The 18,478-nt window shown below is 37.1% G+C and overlaps 1 protein-coding gene across 1 annotated transcript in view; it reads left to right on the top strand.

Annotated features, from left to right (window-relative positions):
• The first annotated feature begins 4,878 nt into the window (after positions 1–4,878).
• Positions 4,879–18,478, top strand: part of LOC129655762 (uncharacterized) — a 30,935-nt gene continuing 17,335 nt past the window's right edge. The window contains exon 1 of the mRNA XM_055586594.1: positions 4,879–5,006. The gene's annotated coding sequence lies outside the window, so the exon portion shown is untranslated. The remainder of the gene's footprint in view (positions 5,007–18,478) is intronic.

The following is an 18,478-nucleotide window of genomic DNA, read 5'->3' as shown; positions in this document are numbered from 1 at the left end:
AAGATAGTTTTATATCCATACCTGAGAAAGCCAAGAGGCAAGAGATGGTAGCCAGAGAGCAACCTGTATAATAGAATGAGACATGGTAGCTTTTGAAATACTTTGTATGCCCAGAGCTATTTCAGGCCAAGGATGATCCATTTTCCAGGAAAAAATGTAAGCTTTTGTTCAAGAGGAATAAGGTAACTCCCAAATAAAAGCTTTTTTATAGAGTTTCTTGAACAAAGAGCATTCACCCACAGCATGAGGAGCCTTGGCTAAGGACACTGCTAGTGAGTCCCCAGCAATGGAAGGACTCGAACCGTAAATAATCTCCTGTAAAAAGAATGTTTTTTATTTTTGTTTTTGTTTGAACTGGCCAGCCTAAGGGAAACTAACACCAAATTATATCTGTGTCAGTCAAGGGAGGTTTTCTTGTCCTTTGCATCTTTTTCTTCCCCTGTTTCAATCCTCAGGACCTAGAAACGGCCCATGGTATGGGAAAGCAGAAATGAGAGCTTCAGATGGAAAAAAAAAAAAAAAGAAGAAACTGACCCCATCACCTTTTCTATTGTGGCAGCCAGCCTGGAAGCAGGCCCACTTTGAAAATTCAAGACCTTATACTATAGACATTTTTAAAAAATTTAGTAAGTATGCGGATTTGTGAACCTCCTGCATAAAGCTTGCCTAATTCCAAGTATCTGTGGCCCATAGGTTGGGAATTGCCTCTTTGAAGAATCTCTGTGTTAATTTAATCCAAAGGGTTGACTTTCTAGTCATTTCTTAAGTAAAGCAAAATGCTTTAAACACTCTTGGCTCTTCAGCTTTATCTCCTACTCTGCTTCGTTGTTTCTCAGACATGTAATATTCATTTAAGCCCTCCCCTCTCTGGAGAAGTGAATGGCAATCCACTCCAGTATTCTTGCCTAGAGAATTTCATGGACAGAGAAGTCTGGTGGGTTATAGTCTGTGGGGTCGCAAAGAGTCGGACACGACTGAGCGACTAACACACACACACAAGCCCTCCTAAAGCTCTTCTCTCTCTTGCTATTCTGTTAAATACTTTTTCAGAACCCATTAAGCAGTTCTTTGCTATTTCCTGGATTCATTTTGTACTTTCTTTTTTTGCCCTTCTGTCGTTCCTTTAGAGGCTCTGTGGAAGTACTCTCTACCTTTTGAACTACCCATCTTTCAGGGCCTATCTCAAGTGTTGCTTCCTTCATAAATGATATTTTTCAATCAGAATTTTGTCTCTCTGTGAAACCTTATTACCATGTTATGGCTTATAGTATTTAACATGTTCTCTGTTGTAGTATAACTATTTTTTAAATTTTATTTTTAATTAGTAAACTAACATATGCATGGTTTCTTTAAAATTCCAATGACATAATAGTGAAAACTATAAATCTACCTTCACTTGAGTAGCCACCCTCTTCCCTATTTCCACTCCACCATGTAATATTTTTGAAACTTTGATGTTTATCTTCAGGTTTAATATTTGTGAAATAGTACCACATAGTTACATGGTTGATAAGAGGACTAACCAAGATAGTTTATAAAAATACATAACACAGTACCTGGCATATAGTGATTATTCAGTATTGGTTATATTTATGATTGTGATTACATTATTGTTAACATCCTTTCAGATTTTTTCCATCACATTTTTAAAATTTTTAATAGCCTGCATATCATTACATATATGCACATAATATTTCTTTTTGAAAATGTAATACAAACAATCTATATATTGTTAGCACATTCTCATCCCATGTCAAACATGGGATTTTATGATTCTGATGCTTTGCTGTGAAAATGTTGTCTTGAATATACTATTATATTCTGCTTTCTGTTTAAATATTTCTGAAGGATGGATTCTTAGTAAAAATTTGTTTTATCAAAACTTGTAAATATTTTAGAGTTTGATAGGTACTACTGTGGAACACTACCTTATTTCACGATACCTCTATTAGGATCAGGTATTGGGGATTTTTTTTTTCTTTTGAACAATTGGATGGAAAAATGATATTCCATTATTATTTTAATGTACAATTCTCTGATCACTGACAAGTCAAGGGATCTATTTATTTCTTTTTCTGCTAATTGCTCTCTGTTTAATTTTCTCAATTTTAAATAGGGTTGTTGTCTTTTTCCTGTATCTGGTGTATTGTCCCATATTATCTAGTACAGCTATGCACAAACATCATCTTACTAAGTTCTATAAGAGAATCTCCTTGGATTTTAATTGTAATTAGGTGGATTTGTAAAATATATAAAATTTAATGGGGAGAATTTGATAATACTTAGTCTTGCCATCCAGATTCAGAGATTATCTATCACTCATTTATTACTTAACATAATGCCATTGAATATTGCCTGGTATCCTTGCATACTTGAATGTTTGAAGTGATATATGTCCTGGCTCCTACATATATGCATGTGTGTGTTTCTAATTTGGAAAACTCAGTTATTTGACCTCTCTTCTTCTTTTGTTGGAAAGGAAGGAGGATAAAAAGATATTAAATTTTAAATGTTGGAAACAATGCTTTTTTAAGGCTTCTAACTTTCCCTCTAGAATTAGAATGGGGGAAATCATAAATTTGGTAAGTATGAGTCTGAGAGAACTATACTGATGTAACAGTTTTAAATTTGACATGATTTTAAATGAAAATATGGCTGTTCCTTAGACGTCTACATCACTTGTATAATAGCAAGGTTCAGCTACTCAATATGGCTGTGTACTACAGAAATCTGGAGTTCTAAAATCTCATTTTTCCTTTCCACTGTTTATGTGCATAACAAACTTATAATATAATTGAATGACTGTAATAATGTTCTCTATATGTAAACCATTTTAATAACCCTGTCCTATCAGGAAAGCACAAATATCATTTTAGTGCCATCTACACATTTTGGTTAGATAACATCACAGACTCAAGGGACATAAATTTGAGCAAACTCCAGAAGATAGTGGAAGACAGAGGATTCTGATGTGCTGCAGTCTGCAGGGTCGCAGAGAGTTGGACATGACTAGCGACTAAACCGGAGAAGGCAATGGCACCCCACTCCAGTAATCTTGCCTGGAAAATCCCATGGACAGAGGGGCCTGGTGGGCTGCAGTCCATGGGATCGCTAGGAGTCGGACACGACTGAGCGACTTCACTTTCACTTTTCACTTTCATGCATTGGAGAAGGAAATGGCAACCCACTCCAGTGTTCTTGCCTAGAGAATCCCAGGGACAGGGGAGCCTGGTGGGCTGCCGTCTATGGGGTTGCACAGAGTCGGACACGACTGAAGTGACTTAGCAGCAGCAGCAGCAGCGGCTAAACAACAAAAACACATTTTGAAGTCTTCTTAAGTTTTGATGGCTATATGGGAAAACAATTGTAACGTTAATAAATGTTTTCCATCTTTTTTTGTAGAAGCTAAAAGATCTAATCCAAAGATAGAGCAAAGCTTTGAATTGACAACAGAGGAATTTACTTGCCAATAAAAGGATGATTTTTCATGAAGGGATTTCTGAGCATCTCTGCTCCCAACAAAAGAGCTTGAAAACACACTATTTAAGGACAAATTTTATTTGACTAATTTTATGGGGATCTCCATAAACCAAACAATTAGCTCAGAGCAGAAGGATAAATCTTTTTATATAAACTTTCACAATTTGGGTGTATTTGGTAACTGAGCCTTCTTTTTCAGATCACCAAATTTAATGAAACTTGAATAGTTATAGGATGGGAAATTTCATAAATAAATACAAGCTGCATCGTACTAACCTAGAGTCTGGAATGATTTAAAATATTTCCTTTGATATGATTCCCAAATTCTATATAAAAGTAAAGTAATAATGCAGAAATAAAACATAATGTGGCATGTCTAGAACTTTTATAACTAGCCTGACTTTGAAACTGAGTGAAATAAGTAAGAGATCAAAGCTTTAATGACTTTATCTTCTCTCGCTCCCTTTTTTTCCCCTTTTGGAAAGGCTGTTCTATGGGGAAACTAGAACAATTGACACTTCGAAATAAAATTATATATTTAGTTAAGAATATAACATTGATCATCTCATAGTAAAGATTCATAGGTACTATGAGATGGGCTTTTAAAATTTTTATTTTATTTTATTTTTTTTAGGGGGAGATAAAAGTTTATTAAAATTTTTATTTCTACTGCATTTGTCTAAGTAGTTTAGAAACAGTTTACCAGGCATGGGCTGGAAAAAAAAAAAAACAAAAAAACTAGGAGAGGAGCAATTCTGAATATAATAGTAATAAAATATATTATTAAATTAACTATTATAGAATATATTCTTCAGTTGAATATGAATCTGCAGGAACATATTACTACATGTTATAAAAGAACAAAACTTTATCAAATACCTTCCTTTCCCTGGGTTTTTAAGTTCTATCATTTAATAAAGCAGATTGTGTGCATAGGAGGAGGAGCTAGCATTGGGCAGTTCCAAAGAGAGCTAAATGAAAAATCAATTTGATTTGGTCTTATAAAATACTATTGACTTTGATTTTTGTGTTCAATTTATGCTTCTGTGCATTTTCAGGGGCATCATTTCTAACAAGATCACGTGATTTGGACATGTGCAAGCTGAAGTACTTAATTACCCCCTGGAATGAACCAATTAGATTTTTGACTAGATTTCTTTTGTCAAGAAGCCGCTCTTGAGCTGAATTCAGTAATTTTGTTCCTTGATAACATTAACTGTACCACTGGCTCTTAAACTTGGGCGTAGATCAGACTCACCTGGAGAGCTTGTTAAAACACAGACTCAGTCTCTACCTCAGGAGTAAGTAGTTTAGTAGACGAGGCAGAGAGCTCAGTGATCTCAATAGCTAATAGTTCTCAGGTCATGCTAACAGTAGTTTTGAGAAGCATTGGCTTAATACCTTGTTTGGCTTATAGCATCTGCTTTCTTTTCCTCTTCAGACCTGAAGGTACCTGTTTCTGAGCCTAATGGTTTGGAATTTCTTTGTATTTTTATCTTCCGGATCAGTGGAAAGCTAAGCAAGAGGTGTGTATTAACCCTCTCTTTAGGAAGTCAATGTTAAGTCCACCATGCTCCTCAATTTGGCTGAATTTATGCTCCGGTTCTGAAGGTAACTTTAAATTTCTTAATTTCTCTGAAGTGTACCAGATTTCTTCCTTCACAATCTTCTTAGTGATTTTCTTTTTGTTGTTGTTGTTCTAAGTAATAGCCTTCTAATGTATCTCCTACTTTTTCTAATAGATTTTTAAAGTTCTACCCAGATAAATTTTCCATAACACTGCTTTGCCTGTACCATTCTTTCCTGAGAGATTAAGTGATATAACATATATGAATAAGAATTTTAATGCATCATTTAAATTGTCACTGTGCTTAAAATCCTGCAATTGTTCCCAATGCCTAGAAATATTTCCTACTGTTGACCTATAAGCTAGGAAAGGTGATAAAAATTTCCTGGAGTGAACCCACTTCTTGACTGTCTCTTAGGTTTTGTTGCAGTTGTTCAGATTATTTCCCCACCCTCACATCCATGTCTAGGAATTTAGATTATTTGCTTGTTGATACTGAAACTAAGGTTTGGAAATGTGGGTTAAAAACAAACCTCTAAATACTGAACATGAACTCTGTATGCCTCTACCCTGCCTTTTACCTAATTCTCTACTATTTTCTTCTCTAGAGAGGCTGGTTTTTTGTTCTCTTCCAAACACATTTCTGAAACATTCTACACCATCTTCCTGCATGGATTTCACTCTTAAATTTCACTTCTTAATTTGCCCTAGTCCTTCTTGTTCTTTAAACAACTGCATACTCTTCTACCTTGTAGTCCCTGTGGAGTTTTCCCTGAGTTTCTGCAAGCTCCTAAAATGTCTCCCTCCACAGGTGTGCCTTGTTCTTCTCATGAAATCTTCAGGATTTAGTGTCTTTAGTATTGTTCCTATTCTCTGTACACAGTAGAGTGAAACTTTGTGTCCTATACAAGTTAGAGCTTATCTGAGTACTATTGTAGTTGGTGTGTTTTTATAAATAATGTTTGCTAGTGATTTTTAAAAAAAATTCTAAGAAAACAAAGCAGCAATGACTTGGCATCCTGATGAAACACAAAATAAGATAGCCAAATTCTTGGGCTTTTGTATGTAACGTTCTCAGGTGGTGCTGTAGTAAGTTTGAAATGGAAGAAGCCTAAGAGGATAGTCTATGCTAATGTCCTTTTTTATTGTCTCAGGGGACTAGGTTAGTGCTGATGTGGTTTTTCCATCCTAATATCTGGATATCAAGCTGGTAATAACTGATGCAGGCATGGTGGCTTACACAATCTTCCTCATGAATGTTCTCAGGCTGATGTTACAGAAGTTACAAGGCATGTACATATCCTTTGAAATTTTTGTAATACAATGAGCAGATTTACTTGATGTATACCTATGATTTCTCTTTTTTATTTTATCTGATCACTTCTGGCTGGGGAACTGCCAACTACCTTATTTTCAATGATTATGTATCATGTTTATTATTTACATTCTTAAATATTCATATATCATTAGAACACTGAAAAAGGCTAATAGATAGTTAAAATTTACTCATGAGTTTATGTTAAGATATTAATGAAATCTGATTTTTTTTCTCAATTCTGCCTCTTATTTTTCAATTTAGGGTTGACTCCTGTTACTCATTAGTGTTTTCACTAGGATTTCTCTATTGACTTATTCTTTTGAATGATAAGAATGAGCTGGTTGTATAAGTGTGAATGATTATTTTTCTACCTTTAACCTCATTAAAATGTAGTAAGAATCAAGAGGAGAAGCAAATGAGAAACAAGTTTGGCAGTGCTCTGATAGAGTAGATTGGGAGCCGTCCATATTGGCAGATGGTTTGACTAGTTTGACTAATGTGGCTTGTTAATTGGTAAAGAAAGAAGCAATTTCAGAAAGGGTTTGTGTGCTTTTTCTTGGTAGTCAAATCTAAATATGTAGCTTCGAAGCTTACAGAGTATAAAGTTCAGTTAGTATGCATGTTGCATATCCGGGACTATGTGAATGGCTGCGTTTAGGGATTTCCTTTTGTTTGTCAAGGAGAGTAAGAAAATCAGTTGTTAACTTTCCCCTCCTCCTCTCTCCTACACTTAGCGTTGTGTATAAAAAGGCTGCAGTTTGGCATTAACTTGTACAATCAGTCTCAATTACTGGCATGATTCTCATTCTGTCCAAATCTTGAACATTGTAAAGGAGTATGTGTCACTCTTAATCAAAACTCTTAGTACCAAAAGTGAATAAGTTAATGATAAGAATAGTACTGCCCAATTTACCTCAAACATAGCATTTTAGAATCTTCTCTTGAGGTCGACTCTAAGCAGGGAATGTCTCAGCAGTAAGCTCTTCTACTATGCTGCATTTTCTTACATATAAATAAAAATATGTGAAGTTTTTATTTCATTGTTTAGATGTGTTTGAATCTCTAAGTAGACTATTATAGATTAATATTACTTCTTTAATCAATGTTTCCCTTGAGCTCAGCATATCCTATTTACTATGACTGTGACTTCTTGGCAAAAGTTGCTAGACACTGTGTAAAAGGAATAGCCAACAGATGGCCAATGTTCCAAATTGACTTTCATTCCACATATTTTATGTGGTTCTGACATGTTCAAGCTCAGCTTAGTAGATTCAATGATACCTGCAAAGTGGTATTTGTTCAAGTTCAGATAGGATTCCAGTTAGCCCATTTCCCATAAACCCTTTCTAAGCAATTGCCTACCCAAACCATCCTGTTTTTGATGTAGCTGCTATACTTTCTAGCATGAAACAAAATTATAGACAAGGGGAAAACCAGAGGGTTATAGGTCACAAGAATATTTTTGTCTGTTTTATGAATGCTTATTTCTTTAGTAGTAGATTGAAGGATTTGGAAAATGAAATATTTTACTTTCAGATTCTAAAGTTTTATGATTATTTGACCTTACATATAGTGAAAGGTGTACTGCATATTAAATACTTAGTTTTGAAAACAAATTTACTCAAGCAAAGAGAATGATTGACTTGTGAATACAAAATGAGTGACCTGTGGAGGCAAATGGAATTTTTATTTTTCAGTGAGGCTTCAGTTCTTAATTTGCAGTTTGGAGTAATTTTTCTCTTATTGAATAAATGCATTCCAATAAACTATAAAGTAAATGCATCTAAATATATAGATTTATCCACATTTATATATTTTATACATTAGTAACCTATAAGGAGAAATACACAATAAATATTCCAAAATATCTGGTTTTATCCTAAATGAGTTCATTAAAAGAATGAAAAATATATTTTTAAAAAATTTTATTTTATTTAACTTTACAATATTGTATTGGTTTTGCCATATATCAAAATTAATCTGCCACAGGTATACATGTGTTCCCCATCCTGAACCCTCCTCCCTCCTCCCTCCGCATATCATCCCTATGGGTCGTCCCAGTGCACCAGCCCCAAGCATCCAGTATCGTGCATCAAACCTGGACTGGCGGCTCATTTTATATATGATATTGTACATGTTTCAATGCCATTCTCCCAAATCATCCCACCCTCTCCCTCTCCCACAGAGTCCAAAAGACTGTTCTATACATCAGTGTCTCTTTTGCTGTCTCGTATACAGGGTTGTTGTTACCATCTTTCTAAATTCCATATATATGTGTTAGTATACTGTATTGGATGAAAAATATTAATCTTATTTTTTAAATTTTTATTTATTAATATTATTATGTTACTTTACAATATTGTATTGGTTTTGGCATATTATTATAAAATATTTTCCAGGGGATATTTCTAAACAGTTATTTAAAAAAGAATAAATTGACAATTAACCTGGCTTTAGGTTTGACTTAGTAACTTAATTATAGGAATGCATTTTCCAGACTTTGAGATCTATAAATTATCCACATGAATCTGTATTCTTGCTTGGGCTCATAGTTCTTTGCCTCGACTTTTGTCATTTTCCCCTCCTGTATTAGGCTGCTCAAGCTGTCATAAATTATCACAGGCTGGGTTGGGTGGGGGGGACACAGATGCTTATTTTCTCACAGTTTTGGAGGCTTGAAGTTCAAGATAGAGGTTCTGGTACCTTTGGTTTCTGGTGAAGGATCTCTTTCTGACTGGCAGGAGGTCTGCTTCCTTCTGTGTCTTCACATGACTATTTCTTGGTATGTTTACATGGGGAGGTAGAGAAAGCTCTCTGGTGTCTCTTCTCAAAAGGACACTAATCCTATTGCATCAGGGCCCCACCTTTATGACCTCATTTAACCTTAATTATTTCCTTAGAGTATCATCTCCAAATACAGCCACACTGGGGGTTAGGGCTTCAATGCATGAACGATGGGGGGCGGGATACAAACCTTCAGACCATAACACACTTTCATTTCCCTTTCTGACAACAGGTCTTTCATGTCATGCTCTGTGACCATATTATTTCCCTCTGTAGCTTCATGTCTTGTGTTGTTTCCTTCCTTCTGGTTTTTCCACTGCTGAATTGTACTAGGCTGAAACCTACACTCTGTGTATGGTGCTACTTTACATGGCACCTTCAATACACTTAACATTCAAAAGAGTCTACTCTCTGTTTCTTATAGAATCTCTTTTTTCCTACTCCTTATTTTCTTGTGGTTGGAGAAAAAGCTTCTCTCTGGGTTTTGGTAGAATTATGGGTACTCCCTCCTCTCCAAGGTGTCTGAGTCTTAATCCCAAGAACTTGTAAATATGTTACATGGCAATAGGGAATTAAATTACAGATGAAATGAAGGTGGCTCACCAGTTGATTTTTAAATGAGATTATCCTTGATTATTTGACTAGGCCTAATATAATTACAATATCCCTTTAAAGTGGAAGAAGCAGGCTGAAGAGTTTGAATCAGAGATGAGAAGATGCTCTGATATTGGATTTGAAGATGGCTGAAGGGATCACAGAAGTAGGTGATCTCTGGAAGCTAAAATATACAAGGAAATTGATTGTCTTTAATGCCTTCAGAAAGAACACAGCCCTGTCAAACCTTGGTTCTAGTCCAATAAAACCCTTTTCAGACTATACTCTAGATCTGCAAATCTATAAATTGTTTTGATTTTTAAACCATTAGTTCAGTTCAGTCACTCAGTCATGTCCGACTCTTTGTGACCCCATGAACCGCAGCACGCCAGGCCTCCCTGTCAATCACTAACTCCCGGAGACCACCCAAACCCATGTCCATTGAGTCAATGATGCCATCCAACCATCTCATCCTCTGCCGTCCTCTTCTCTTCCTGCCCTCAATCTTTTCCAGCATCAGGGTCTTTTCCAGTGAGTCAGCTCTTTGCATCAGGTGGCCAAAGTATTGGAGTTTCAGCTTCAGCATCAGTCCTTCCAGTGAACACCCAGGACTGATCTCCTTTAGGATGGACTGGTTGGATCTCCTTTCAGTCCAAGGAACTCTCAAGAGTCTTCTCCAACATCACAGTTCAAAAGCATCCATTCTTTGGCACTCAGCTTTCTTTATAGTCTAACTTTCACCTCCATACATGACCACTGGAAAAACCATAGCCTTGACTAGACAGACCTTTGTTGACAAAGTAATATCTCTGCTTTTGAATATGCTATCTAGGTTGGTCATAACTTTCCTTCCAAGGAGTAAGCGTCTTTTAATTTCATGGCTGCAATCACCATCTGCAATGATTTTGGAGCCCAGAAAAATAAAGTCAGCTACTGTTTCCCCATCTATTTGCCATGAAGTGATGGGACTTGATGCCATGATCTTCATTTTCTGAATGTTGAGCTTTAAGCCAACTTTTTCAGTCTCCTCTTTCACTTTCATTAAGAGGCTCTTTAGTTCCTCTTCACTTTCTGCCATAAGGGTGGTGTCATCTGCATATCTGTGGTTATTGATTTTTCTCCCGGCAATCTTGATTCCAGCCTGTGCTTCTTCCAGCCCACCATTTCTCATGATGTACTCTGCGTATAAGTTAAATAAGCAGGGTGACAATATACAGCCTGATGTATTCCTTTTTCTATTTGGAACCAGTCTGTTGCTCCACATCCAGTTCTAACTGTTGCTTCTTGAATTGCATACAGATTTCTCAGGAGGCAGGTCAGGTGGTCTGGGATTCCCATCTCTTTCAGAATTTTCCACTTAAACCATTAAGTTTGTTGTAATTTGTTATAGAAGCAGTAGGAAATGAACACATTGAGAAACTCAGAAGGCCAGTAGATACCATTGCTAAATGATCAGGCCCCTGGTTTACCATCAATCTGGATGAGAGCAATTTCTTAATTGCCCAATTCCTAAACACAAAACTTCCCAGAAAAACTTTCTCGAGAACCATATCCTATCTTAGAAGGTAACCAGTGTTATTTTCAAATCTATTCCTGGTTGTTTACTATCCCTGGTGGCCAGTAGAATCTACTTTCTGCTTCCTAAAAGCTCCTCTTTGGTATAATACATGCCATACATGTAATCCTTGCTTTAGTTAAGAATTTCTCATGCATGTGTGTGGATCATCCCTGTGAGAATAACTTGGGGTGCTCTATCCAAGACTTGGAGATACTGGTGTCAAACGTTTAATGAACATTTCAAGTGATTTTAATGTCCCCTAACATTTGAGGTCAGTTACTCTTCATGGGAAATAGATGGGGAAACAGTGGAAACAGTGTCAGACTTTATTTTTGGGGGCTCCAAAATCACTGCAGATGGTGACTGCAGCCATGAAATTAAAAGACACTTACTCCTTGGAAGGAAAGTTATGACCAACCTAGATAGCATATTCAAAAGCAGAGACATTACTTTGCCAACAAAGGTCCATCTAGTCAAGGCTAGTTTTTCCTGTGGTCATGTATGGATGTGAGAGTTGGACTGTGAAGAAAGCTGAGTGCCGAAGAATTGATGCTTTTGAACTGTGGTATTGGATAAGACTCTTGAGAGTCTCTTGGACTGCAAGGAGATCCAACCAGTCCTTCCTAAAGGAAATCAGTCTTGAATATTCATTGGAAGGATTGATACTGAAGCTGAGACTGCATTACTTTAGCCACCTGATGTGAAGAACTGACTCCTTGGGAATGATCCTGATGCTCGAAAAGATTGAAGGCAGGAGAAGAAGGGGATGACAGAGGATGAGTTGGTTGGATGTCATCACTGACTTGATGGACATAAGTTTAAGTAAGCTCTGGGAGTTGGTGATGGACAAGGAGGCCTGGCATGCTGCAGTCCATAGGGTTGCAGAGTCCGACATGACTGAGCTACTGAGCTGACTGACTCTTCCTTATAACAATATTTATGAGAATAGTTTTCAGAAAGGTCTTAGTTGCTAAATGATTCTTTCACAGTAAAATGATTCTACATGAATACATACACCTAGAGACACAATATTTACTTCTGATTTCCCAGTGATTGTAAACTAGTGAACACATGTTTCTGAGAAACTCTTTCCATCAAGCTTATACATGTTAGTTGCTCAGTCGTGTCTGACTCTTTGCTGCCCCATGGATTGTAGCCCACCAGTTTCCTCTGTCCATGGAATTCTCCAGGCCAGAATACTGGAGTGGGTTGCATTCCTTTCTCCAGGGTATCTTCCTAACCCAGGGGTCAAATTTGGGTCTCCTGCATTGCAGGCAGATTCTTTACCATCTGAGCTAGCAGGGAAGCCCCTGAAATATCTTATACATTACCTGCCTCATGGTAGTTTTTGTTTTTGGCATTTTCAGTAAAGCCAACAGTTTTCACATTTGCCTTGCACTTGTATTCTTTCCTTGTATTATGTTATTTCTATACTACCCACTACTCCTTTGAAACATAGGCCTTGAAGTAAAATGCCTCAGTAGTTTTTCAATATTTTTTTCTGATTAAAATATTTTGTTATTTTGTCCAGGGGGGCCACAGTCTATGGTCTACTACCTACTTTTATAAATAAAATGTTATTGAAATACAGCCACACTCATTCATTTATGCATTGCGTTTGGCTGCTTTATTGCTATGACCACAGAACTGAATAGTTGTGACAGGGACTTTATGGCTCACAAACCCTACAATATTTACTATATGGTCTTTTTCAGAAAAAAAGCTACTAACTCCCACCTTATCCTGTTAGTAATTCCTCTTTCTAAAATTTATTTCCAGTCTAATTTTTTGGTACCCAAATCTATGTTTTCTGTTGTCTTCATGGATACAAAGGATGGCTGTATTTTTACATTTTGAAAATTCTAGGATTGCGAAGTGGTTCAGTAAAATAAACTTTAAATTAGAACAAAAAATTTTCAGCTCTGCCATTCACTGGCTGTGTGAATGGCATTCAGATTCTCTGGGTATCATTTCTCTTATCTGTGACTCATTAAATGAGTTCATGCATATAAGATGTTTAGCTCATTTTCTTGGCATGTTGTCCATCTTTGTGACCTTGTTAAATTATCATTTTTAGCATAGAACACAGGTCCTATATGGTGAGCCTTGGTTTAACAACATATTACAAGGCGATTGAGATAGAGAAGTTTATTACTTCCTGGAGAAGGTACATGGCATACCTTAAGGGACCTCATGGGGAGGTTAAGGCAGGATATAAACAGAGAAATTGCACGACATGGGGCATATGCCTTGAATAAAGTCCATGGATGGAGAATTTTGGGCTTTTAAGGTAAGTCCAGATAAATCAGTTGAAACCAAAAAAGAGTAGGAACTTGATAGGCTTCTGTACTAAGAAGCACGATAAGGGAAGACTCTGCAAAGGGAGGAAACTGTTTGTCACAAGGGCCATTAGAGGAATTGTATTATGAACTTACATTTATTTGTGACTCTTTAGGCTATTTATCACTGGAGAAGGAAATGGCAATCCACTCCAGTACTATTGCCTGGAAAATCCCATGGACAGAGGAGCCTGATAGGCTACACAGTCCATGGGGTTGCAAAGAGTCGGGCACGACTGAGCAACTTCACTTACTTACTCACTTACTCAGGCTATTTATCTAGGGCATGTGCTCCAGGACGGGGCTAAGATCAAATCAGATCAGTCGCTCAGTCGTGTCCAACCCTTTGAGACCCCATGAATCGCAGCACGCCAGGACTCCCTGTCCATCACCAACTCCCGGAGTTCACTGAGACTCACGTCCATCGAGTCAGTGATGCCATCCAGCCATCTCATCCTCTGTCGTCCCCTTCTCCTCCTGCCCCCAATCCCTCCCAGCATCAGAGTCTTTTCCAATGAGTCAACTCTTCTCATGAGGTGGCCAAAGTACTGGAGTTTCAGCTTCAGCATCAGTCCTTCCAAAGAAATCCCAGGGCTGATCTCCTTCAGAATGGACTGGTTGGATCTCCTTGCAGTCCAAGGGACTCTCAAGAGTCTTCTCCAACACCACAGTTCAAAAGCATCAATTCTTCGGCGCTCAGCCTTCTTCACAGTCCAACTCTCAGGAAGGGGCTAGTGTCAGTTCAGACCCTCTGTAAACTACTTGGTTAGCAAGGACGCAATGTTATAAAGTAGCTTATGTATTATTGTATCATAATACAATATTATAAAGTAGCTTTTAATGATTTATTGTGTCAAAAAGTAATAAAAGTAAATGTTAATGGTTTAGCTAAGCTACTTTATGATTTCTTGTGTCAAGGGCTTTCCTGGTAGCTCAGCTGGTAAACAATCCGCCTACAATGCAGGAGACCCCAGTTCGATTCCTGGGTTGCGAAGATCCACTGGAGAAGGGATAGGTTACCCACTCCAGTACTCTTGAGCTTTGCTGGTGGCTCAGCTGGTAAAGAATCCATCTGCAATGCAGGAGACCTGGGTTTGATCCCTGGATTGGGAAGATTCCCTGGAGAAGGGAGCAGCTACCCACTCCAGTATTCTGCCCTGGAGAATTCCATGGACTATATAGTCCATGGGGTCACAAAGAGTTGGACACGACTGAACAGCTTTCACTTTCACCTTGCTTCCATTGTCTCAGAGTAAAAATGAGATATAAATGTGACAAGCCTATCTTAAAATGATAGTTTCTTTATATTTACCTTGATATTCATGTATGTATGATGAATATTAATGTTTATATCATGAAGATACTGTGTATCTTTTGCATTACAGATATATTAATAGCTGAGGCTCTGATGTCAGTTCTACTAGATGCTGCAAACTTATACAAATTAGTGACTCTACTGAGCCTTATTTTTCTTCTTTATAGGTTAGAGATCTTCTAGAATGATCATAACAGTTTTATGCTATTTCTTTTTATATAAAAATATTGATAGTGCTTTAGCACAGTACTGATTAGTAGTTAATATGTGATCAATATTTATTGATTATTCTAATTGTTTAAATAAGTATTATAAGGATTTTTTAATTAAATATTTACTGAAGATTTATTATTGGTGACCTGAACTATTCATCAGAAAATGTCTTGGGAATGTCAAAATGAGCAAGATGTACTCTCTACCATCAATGAGTTCACAATCTAGTAAGGTAGGTGTGTGTATGTGTGTATAATTAGTTGCCACATGTGTGACAAGTGTTATACATAATAAAGGCACCTGAGTCTTGGCCCAATTAATGGAAGAGTTAATTCTACTTATTATATTTTGGATATGCTCAAGGGAGGTTTCCAGAGGGAGATGAACTTAACTTCAAATAAGTGTAAGTAAAGTATAAGTAAAAAGGTAGCAATCGTTGGATATTTAGGAAAAGATATATTTCAGTTGAGGTAATAGCATGTTCAAAGCATACAAAGAGAAAAACAGTGAAGTCAAGGAAACACAAGACTGTTAAGTAGACTGCGGTGTAAGTGACAGTTGGAGTGAGTTGCGAAGTGAGGCTGGAGGTGTGAGCGGAAGTCAGGTCATGGAAAATCGCTTAAGATAACACAAGAGTTTAGATTTTATACTGTAGGTGATGAGGTGTATTGAAAGGCTTTAAATTTTTTATTGGATTCTACATAAGAATGTTTTGAACAGGAGTTTCAGAATCATGTTAGAATTTTTCATCATAACAACCGCCACAACAGCAAGTTATTCAACCTGAAACTTGGCAACACATCTTCTAGATCGGCACTATTTCCTTATTTTAAACTGAGAGCCTGATAACTCAAAAGTCCATAGTAACACAAGCAAGTGAAAGAGTAAGAATACATAATTGGCTTCTTTATTTTCAACTTCCTATTTTTTTCACTATACGTTTTATTCTTTCTAAGAATATTCTGTCTACAGTTTGTAGAATAGAAAAGAGATGAGATAAGGGATGGATCAGGGCAAGAAGAACTGTTAAGAAGGTATGCATTTCTCTAATAATCAGTGAAGTTGGTCATCTTTCATGTGTTTTTTGGCCATCTTTGTGTATTCTTTGGAGAAATGTCTATTTAGATCTTATACCCATTTTTTTTTTGTTTGTTTTATTTATTTATTTATTTTATTTTTTAAACTTTACATAATTGTATTAGTTTTGCCAAATATCAAAATGAATCCGCCACAGGTATACATGTGTTCCCCATCCTGAACCCTCCTCCCTCCTCCCTCCCCACACCATCCCTCTGGGTCGTCCCAGTGCACCAGCCCCAAGCATCCAGTATTGTGCATCGAACCTGGACTGGCAACTCGTTTCATACATGATATTTTACATGTTTCAATGCCATTCTCCCAAATCTTCCCACCCTCTCCCTCTCTCTCAGAGTCCATAAGACTGTTCTATACATCAGTGTCTCTTTTGCTTTCTCGTACACAGGGTTATTGTTACCATCTTTCTAAATTCCATATATATGCGTTAGTATACTGTATTGGTGTTTTTCTTTCTGGCTTACTTCACTCTGTATAATAGGCTCCAGTTTCATCCACCTCATTAGAACTGATTCAAATGTATTCTTTTTAATGGCTGAGTAATACTCCATTGTGTATATGTACCTCAGCTTTCTTATCCATTCATCTGCTGATGCACATCTAGGTTGCTTCCATGTCCTGGCTATTATAAACAGTGCTGCGATGAACATTGGGGGTACACGTGTCTCTTTCCCTTCTGGTTTCCTCAGTGTGTATGCCCAGCAGTGGGATTGCTGGCTCATAAGGCAGTTCTATTTCCAGTTTTTTAAGGAATCTCCACACTGTTCTCCATAGTGGCTGTACTAGTTTGCATTCCCACCAACAGTGTAAGAGGGTTCCCTTTTCTCCACACCCTCTCCAGCATTTATTACTTGTAGACTTTTGGATCGCAGCCATTCTGACTGGTGTGAAATGGTACCTCATAGTGGTTTTGATGTGCATTTCTCTGATAATGAGTGATGTTGAGCATCTTTTCATGTGTTTGTTAGCTGTCTGTATGTCTTCTTTGGAGAAATGTCTATTTAGTTCTTTGGCCCATTTGTTGATTGGGTCACTTCTTTTTCTGGAGTTGAGTACCCATTTTTTGATTGAGCTGTTTGCTTATCTGATATTGAGCTGCTTGAGCTGTTTGTATATTTTGGAGATTAATCCATTGTCAGTTGCTTCATTTGCAAACATTTTCTCCTCTGATGCTTGTCTTTTTGTTTATGGTTTCCTTTGCTGTGCAAAAGCTTCTCAGTTTCATTTGATCCTATTTGTTTATGTTCATTTTCATAAACTAACACAATATTGTAAATCAACTATATGCCAAAAAAACTTTTATTTTTTGAAGGTATTGTGTCACAGGGGAGAACAAGGGCATCTACTTGCTTCCCATTTCCCCACTTTTTATTCTCTTCTGCATCCTTCCTGGAAGGGTCAGTACAGTGGTCAAAGACATGGGACAGTGAGGGAGGGATGTGGATCAGAGGAAGAATCAGTCCTGAGTTGAGGAGCTCCTCCCTGGTGGCATGCGACGGCAGGCCTGGAAAAAGGACACAGGGCCATGAAGGACTGCTGCAGAAGTAGCAACAGGAAGAGATGGCTTATATGTTGGAAGATGGGTTAAAGTAGAGAAATAAGTAAATTGAAGAAATGAATGAATATATTGAGTTGTTTCTCAGATATGGAGGGGATATAATATAATCATGGATAAGAGAAAGACTTGAAATAACTCTTGGTTGTTAGATAATGGGACATGAGGGTAAACTAGTATGTGCATATATTACATATCTAACATTATGTTAGGTGCAATACAAATGTTTCCTAGTTCTTAGCAGGCTTAGAAACAATGATGTCTCAGGAGCAGTGAGCAACCCACATGCCCAAAATTTGCTTTCTAAATATCACCCTCCCTTAAAGGAGAAATGACTGATGACAGGTTGTGGCAGAGAAGGTCCAAAGTCCTGTTCATCTTGTTCATAAAAATTACATCCTCTAAAATAATGTTGCAAAAGAATAAAATAACTAGTTTGAAGGCAGTCCCAATGGATGAATAGAGGAGGACTTGAGTATTAAAATAGTAATAGTCATTAATTATTGATTTTAAAAAACAAAATCTATTAATGTATTAGTATGTTAATATACATTAGTTAAGCAAGCAAGAAGGTAATTGCAGAGAAATGGAAAGCTATTCCTCAGAGCTCCAAAAAATGTTGGAAATAGAGACTCACCATTTAACAGTCATCAGATGAGT

Source organism: Bubalus kerabau, chromosome 1 (genome assembly GCF_029407905.1).
Source record: "Bubalus kerabau isolate K-KA32 ecotype Philippines breed swamp buffalo chromosome 1, PCC_UOA_SB_1v2, whole genome shotgun sequence".
In the NCBI taxonomy this organism is placed as follows: Eukaryota; Metazoa; Chordata; class Mammalia; order Artiodactyla; family Bovidae; genus Bubalus; species Bubalus kerabau.
Note: the sequence above shows the minus strand (reverse complement) of the source record. Positions and strands in the feature narration are given on the sequence as shown.